Raw genomic sequence first — 7500 nt, forward strand, 5'->3', positions numbered from 1 at the left:
GCCCCACTCCAACCGCCCAACTCGCAACTCCAGCGGATGAACGGCGGACTTTTCCCGCAGTCGCAATGTGCAATCCACCCCTATAACATGCGTTTCATGAAGAGGTACGTCCAATATGCGACATTCCCGCTGTCCCTATACATGAGCTGCGAGCTGTACCAGTTACGAGCTAGAGACGCGATCGCGTTGCTCTCTGTACGAATGCCGATGCTGAGCGGTCAGCTAGGAGGCGCTCCATCCATGTCGGTACCGGTGAGCGTTGCACTCGCAGTCGCAAAAACGTACGGCAAGTATATTACTCGGAAGAGTCAATGACAGTCCACGCCCCCCTGCGTGGGAAGAGTCTTTCTAGGCCATGACCCACCGGAAGGGCGCAGCGTCCCCCACCCCAGACATGTGACGTCACACCATCGGTATTGACGACTAGACTGATTCCTTATAATCATTTGCCATACACCGGTGGAAGCTGCCGAGACGAGTAACTACATAGCGGGCTCGCCGTGTCACTAATGTACAGAGATACAACAGTTTCGACTGGAACCGGATTAAACGTATACACGGCGCTGATTAGTAATAGATAGAGCCATCAGAATACAGATAATGTATACAACTGTCCGTATACATGCTGAAAGACTCTGCTCACAATCACAACCACACGTCAGCCACACACCCTTATCACGCACTACTCTCTGCCTGTAACACGCACACAGACAATATGTAAGCACCAGCATGGAACAACACCCAGTGCATCCTCTCCGCCACATTAGACAATCCACACTGTCATAACCAGACTGGGAGGTCCACTCAGAAAACAGAATATCCCACCCACCCGACAACCACCATTGCTCAGCCAAGCCACCAACACCCACACATGTCCTACACAGGGGTGCACCCAACATCACAATACTGCCTCCTCTCACAGCACACAAACAATGGCAGGAATGAAAGACACAGGTCTGCCACAACCATGGAATCAGAGCGCCGCCTGTCATGAGCCAAAGGTGCATCCTGACGTGGCAAATCAGATGATGCCGCAGGCATCCACTTACTATAGTCACAATCAACAAACCGGCCGCCCCGCCCCCCATTAAACCTTTCCTTACAACAATGTGTACCTTAACCTAACCTATATCGTACCGTAACCTAACCTATATCGTACCGTAACCTAACCTATATCGTACCGTAACCTAACCTACGTCGTACCGTAACCTAACCTACGTCGTACCGTAACCTAACCTACGTCGTACCGTAACCTAACCTACGTCGTACCGTAACCTAACCTACGTCGTACCGTAACCTAACCTACGTCGTACCTTAACCTAACCTACGTCGTACCTTAACCTAACCTACGTCGTACCTTAACCTAACCTACGTCGTACCTTAACCTAACCTACGTCGTACCTTAACCTAACCTACGTCGTACCTTAACCTAACCTACGTCGTACCTTAACCTAACCTACGTCGTACCTTAACCTAACCTACGTCGTACCTTAACCTAACCTACGTCGTACCTTAACCTAACCTACGTCGTACCTTAACCTAACCTACGTCGTACCTTAACCTAACCTACGTCGTACCTTAACCTAACCTACGTCGTACCTTAACCTAACCTACGTCGTACCTTAACCTAACCTACGTCGTACCTTAACCTAACCTACGTCGTACCTTAACCTAACCTACGTCGTACCTTAACCTAACCTACGTCGTACCTTAACCTAACCTACGTCGTACCTTAACCTAACCTACGTCGTACCTTAACCTAACCTACGTCGTACCTTAACCTAACCTACGTCGTACCTTAACCTAACCTACGTCGTACCTTAACCTAACCTACGTCGTACCTTAACCTAACCTGTATTGCGCCTTAACCTAACCTGTATTGCGCCTTAACCTAACCTGTATTGCGCCTTAACCTAACCTGTATTGCGCCTTAACCTAACCTGTATTGCGCCTTAACCTAACCTGTATTGCGCCTTAACCTAACCTGTATTGCGCCTTAACCTAACCTGTATTGCGCCTTAACCTAACCTGTATTGCGCCTTAACCTAACCTGTATTGCGCCTTAACCTAACCTGTATTGCGCCTTAACCTAACCTGTATTGCGCCTTAACCTAACCTGTATTGCGCCTTAACGTAACCTGTATTGCGCCTTAACGTAACCTATATTGCGCCTTAACGTAACCTATATTGCGCCTTAACCTAACCTATATTGCGCCTTAACGTAACCTATATTGCGCCTTAACGTAACCTATATTGCGCCTTAACGTAACCTATATTGCGCCTTAACGTAACCTATATTGCGCCTTAACGTAACCTATATTGCGCCTTAACGTAACCTATATTGCGCCTTAACGTAACCTATATTGCGCCTTAACGTAACCTATATTGCGCCTTAACGTAACCTATATTGCGCCTTAACGTAACCTATATTGCGCCTTAACGTAACCTATATTGCGCCTTAACGTAACCTATATTGCGCCTTAACGTAACCTATATTGCGCCTTAACGTAACCTATATTGCGCCTTAACGTAACCTATATTGCGCCTTAACGTAACCTATATTGCGCCTTAACGTAACCTATATTGCGCCTTAACGTAACCTATATTGCGCCTTAACGTAACCTATATTGCGCCTTAACGTAACCTATATTGCGCCTTAACGTAACCCACATTGTGCTGTAACCCAACACACGTTGGGCCTTAACCCAACACACGTTGGGCCTTAACCCAACACACGTTGGGCCTTAACCCAACACACGTTGGGCCTTAACCCAACACACGTTGGGCCTTAACCCAACACACGTTGGGCCTTAACCCAACACACGTTGGGCCTTAACCCAACACACGTTGGGCCTTAACCCAACACACGTTGGGCCTTAACCCAACACACGTTGGGCCTTAACCCAACACACGTTGGGCCTTAACCCAACACACGTTGGGCCTTAACCCAACACACGTTGGGCCTTAACCTGCTCTGTAATTGTCATACGACGCGTTAAATTAGTGTAGTGTTGCCCAACTGCAACCCCCGCAATATAGTTTGCTACTCGCACTGCCCGGTCCCCAGTGTATCGCTTCATGTTAAACACCTTGCAGCTATACACTGTAATGTGGATGGCAGCAGGACGTACATGCTCAATGCCCTTTGCAGTTGTTCATTGGCATTTGCAGTTGTTCATTGGCATTCGCATGGCGAAGCACTTAGCCTACGCTGTGGTACGGCCTGTGTCAACTGTCCGCTGATGTTGTACGTCCAAATCACACACTGTACTGCACATTGGTCCTCATGTACTGAATGATACATCGTGGTACATGTGACCGTACAACGACTGCGCCAACAACGGCGAACCATGCGGTCCAAATGTTGTGCACTCAGCTACGTGTCGTCTCCCTATAAGAGCTGGATTGCAGTGTGGTATGCCCTGGATGGCGATCAGCATGAGCCGTCTGTTGATGTAGTGGCGCGTGTTGTCAGACGTAGTCGTCTCTTCTCACACACCGTGATAGCATGGTGCACTGCGTTCCACATCTGCGACATGCGACAGAGGCCGGTTGACAGTCGTTCGCGCAATGGACATCGCATACGTACGGGGGCCACCTTCCACGTGTTCGCGAAGCGTGCACATGTTGTTGCGTGTATGTGGGCAGACAGTGTGTCGTGACACCTGACACAGGCATGCAACAATCGTTGAATTTGCAAATGGCGATGGACGCCTACGTTTGCTGGTGACGTTACGCAAATGAACAACTGGTAAACCGTTGTGGTGCGGTTGTTCTCGCTAGAGGTGAATCAGTGATGGCGACGATCGGTTGAGCTACCAACCGGTTGTTCCAGCGATACCCACCATGCCCACGAACGTGAATGGCATCTGGGTGTGAAGCGATACGCGGCGGTGGCTGGGTGGGACCGTCCCCGGCCGGTGAGGGGGGGCCTCCCGGCGTGCTGGCCGCGCGGTGCGTGGGCGCACGCGCTACAGCCGGCTGGTGGGGGCGGCCAGTGGCAGGCGCGCCGGCCGACGGAGGCGGCAGGCGGCGCAGCTGCGCGCCGGCGCACCCTGCACGCGGCGCCGTGCGGCCAAAGTAGGTCCTCGCGGGCCCGGTGCGAAGCGCGGTGGACATCTGCAGTGTGCTGGTCCGATTGAGGACTGTGTGCGCTGAGGATGCGCCGCCGCCTGGCGCTCGGCGCCGCGACGCCGTCTGCTGCTCGGTCGCCTCTGCGGTTCTCGCAGGTGGTTTGTATCGCAGCTGTGCGGACGTGTTGGCGCGTGCGCTGTGCTGGGAGAGTTCGCTTCGGCACCCAAGTGGGGCTTTTGTCCTTCTGTGGCGCTGGCGTTGGAGCTGCCGGTCACCGTAGGTGGCGCGTGTTGTCTCCCGCCGGCAATGCCACGACAGCACGCTCCCGGGCCTCTGTCGGCAGCGGCAAGCTCAGTTGGGAGCACGGGTGGTCGCACCTAAAGCGTCTACTCGCCAAACTCCGGGCGATTGCGCCTCTCTCGAACCCGACCAAGTACTTAGGACGGCGCTGCGCGCCGCCGGGACCTGAGAGGGTTTCGAGGTGTATGGTGCAGGGGAGCTCAGCCTCCTCCTGTTTGCAGAATAATTGAGCGGACGCTTGCGTGTTCGCGCGGGCCCCCGGGACACACTCCCGGGCGGCCGGCTGCTCAGCTCTAGTTGACGCAGCTCCCTGGTTGATCCTGCCAGTAGTCATATGCTTGTCTCAAAGATTAAGCCATGCATGTCTCAGTACAAGCCGCATTAAGGTGAAACCGCGAATGGCTCATTAAATCAGTTATGGTTCCTTAGATCGTACCCACGTTACTTGGATAACTGTGGTAATTCTAGAGCTAATACATGCAAACAGAGTCCCGACCAGAGATGGAAGGGACGCTTTTATTAGATCAAAACCAATCGGTCGGCTCGTCCGGTCCGTTTGCCTTGGTGACTCTGAATAACTTTGGGCTGATCGCACGGTCCTCGTACCGGCGACGCATCTTTCAAATGTCTGCCTTATCAACTGTCGATGGTAGGTTCTGCGCCTACCATGGTTGTAACGGGTAACGGGGAATCAGGGTTCGATTCCGGAGAGGGAGCCTGAGAAACGGCTACCACATCCAAGGAAGGCAGCAGGCGCGCAAATTACCCACTCCCGGCACGGGGAGGTAGTGACGAAAAATAACGATACGGGACTCATCCGAGGCCCCGTAATCGGAATGAGTACACTTTAAATCCTTTAACGAGTATCTATTGGAGGGCAAGTCTGGTGCCAGCAGCCGCGGTAATTCCAGCTCCAATAGCGTATATTAAAGTTGTTGCGGTTAAAAAGCTCGTAGTTGGATTTGTGTCCCACGCTGTTGGTTCACCGCCCGTCGGTGTTTAACTGGCATGTATCGTGGGACGTCCTGCCGGTGGGGCGAGCTGAAGGCGTGCGACGCGCCTCGTGCGTGCTCGTGCGTCCCGAGGCGGACCCCGTTGCAATCCTACCAGGGTGCTCTTGAGTGAGTGTCTCGGTGGGCCGGCACGTTTACTTTGAACAAATTAGAGTGCTTAAAGCAGGCAAGCCCGCCTGAATACTGTGTGCATGGAATAATGGAATAGGACCTCGGTTCTATTTTGTTGGTTTTCGGAACCCGAGGTAATGATTAATAGGGACAGGCGGGGGCATTCGTATTGCGACGTTAGAGGTGAAATTCTTGGATCGTCGCAAGACGAACAGAAGCGAAAGCATTTGCCAAGTATGTTTTCATTAATCAAGAACGAAAGTTAGAGGTTCGAAGGCGATCAGATACCGCCCTAGTTCTAACCATAAACGATGCCAGCCAGCGATCCGCCGCAGTTCCTCCGATGACTCGGCGGGCAGCCTCCGGGAAACCAAAGCTTTTGGGTTCCGGGGGAAGTATGGTTGCAAAGCTGAAACTTAAAGGAATTGACGGAAGGGCACCACCAGGAGTGGAGCCTGCGGCTTAATTTGACTCAACACGGGAAACCTCACCAGGCCCGGACACCGGAAGGATTGACAGATTGATAGCTCTTTCTTGATTCGGTGGGTGGTGGTGCATGGCCGTTCTTAGTTGGTGGAGCGATTTGTCTGGTTAATTCCGATAACGAACGAGACTCTAGCCTGCTAACTAGTCGCGTGACATCCTTCGTGCTGTCAGCGATTACTTTTCTTCTTAGAGGGACAGGCGGCTTCTAGCCGCACGAGATTGAGCAATAACAGGTCTGTGATGCCCTTAGATGTTCTGGGCCGCACGCGCGCTACACTGAAGGAATCAGCGTGTCTTCCTAGGCCGAAAGGTCGGGGTAACCCGCTGAACCTCCTTCGTGCTAGGGATTGGGGCTTGCAATTGTTCCCCATGAACGAGGAATTCCCAGTAAGCGCGAGTCATAAGCTCGCGTTGATTACGTCCCTGCCCTTTGTACACACCGCCCGTCGCTACTACCGATTGAATGATTTAGTGAGGTCTTCGGACTGGTACGCGGCATTGACTCTGTCGTTGCCGATGCTACCGGAAAGATGACCAAACTTGATCATTTAGAGGAAGTAAAAGTCGTAACAAGGTTTCCGTAGGTGAACCTGCGGAAGGATCATTACCGACTAGACTGCATGTCTTTCGATGTGCGTGTCGTGTCGCGCAACACGCTACCTGTACGGCTCGCAGTAGCCGTGCGCCGCGTGCGGAACCACGCGTGCTTCTCAAAACTAACGCCAATGTTGTGTGGTACGAGCGCTGAAGCGCTGGAGCGGCTGGCCTGCGGCACCTGGCGCCTGGCGCCGGTTTTGAATGACTTTCGCCCGACTGCCTGTCCGCTCCGGTGTGGAGCCGTACGACGCCCATCGGCCGTGAGGCCGTTGGACACAGAACGCTTGAACAGGGGCCGCCACACGCCTACGTCCCGCCTATGCAACTGTCTTGAAAGAGACGGTGGAAACTAAGAAAAGATCACCCAGGACGGTGGATCACTCGGCTCGTGGGTCGATGAAGAACGCAGCAAATTGCGCGTCGACATGTGAACTGCAGGACACATGAACATCGACGTTTCGAACGCACATTGCGGTCCATGGATTCCGTTCCCGGGCCACGTCTGGCTGAGGGTCGGCTACGTATACTGAAGCGCGCGGCGTTTGCCCCGCTTCGCAGACCTGGGAGCGTCGCGGCCGCCTGTGGGGCCGGCCGCGCCTCCTTAAACGTGCGATGCGCGCCCGTCGCCTGGCGGTTCGCATACCAGTACTTACTCGGTAGCGTGCACAGCCGGCTGGCGGTGTGGCGTGCGACACCTCGTACAACGACCTCAGAGCAGGCGAGACTACCCGCTGAATTTAAGCATATTACTAAGCGGAGGAAAAGAAACTAACAAGGATTCCCCCAGTAGCGGCGAGCGAACAGGGAAGAGTCCAGCACCGAACCCCGCAGGCTGCCGCCTGTCGTGGCATGTGGTGTTTGGGAGGGTCCACTACCCCGACGCCTCGCGCCGAGCCCAAGTCCAACTTGAATGAGGCCA

General features: G+C 53.5%; 3 non-coding genes across 3 annotated transcripts in view; all 3 read left to right on the forward strand.

The window, feature by feature from the left end:
• The first annotated feature begins 4681 nt into the window (after nt 1-4681).
• LOC126434765 (small subunit ribosomal RNA) lies at nt 4682-6591 on the forward strand. Its single transcript, XR_007579472.1, has one exon. It is a non-coding gene; the product is annotated as a small subunit ribosomal RNA (ribosomal RNA).
• A 351-nt stretch (nt 6592-6942) lies between these two features.
• Nucleotides 6943-7097, forward strand: LOC126434874 (5.8S ribosomal RNA). The gene has a single exon (XR_007579543.1). It is a non-coding gene; the product is annotated as a 5.8S ribosomal RNA (ribosomal RNA).
• A 188-nt stretch (nt 7098-7285) lies between these two features.
• Nucleotides 7286-7500, forward strand: part of LOC126434804 (large subunit ribosomal RNA) — a 4222-nt gene continuing 4007 nt past the window's right edge. Inside the window, exon 1 of the ribosomal RNA XR_007579507.1 lies at nt 7286-7500. This exon is cut by the window's right edge and continues 4007 nt beyond it. This is a non-coding gene — a ribosomal RNA (large subunit ribosomal RNA).

Source organism: Schistocerca serialis, unplaced genomic scaffold, assembly GCF_023864345.2.
Source record: "Schistocerca serialis cubense isolate TAMUIC-IGC-003099 unplaced genomic scaffold, iqSchSeri2.2 HiC_scaffold_1195, whole genome shotgun sequence".
Taxonomy (NCBI): domain Eukaryota; kingdom Metazoa; phylum Arthropoda; class Insecta; order Orthoptera; family Acrididae; genus Schistocerca; species Schistocerca serialis.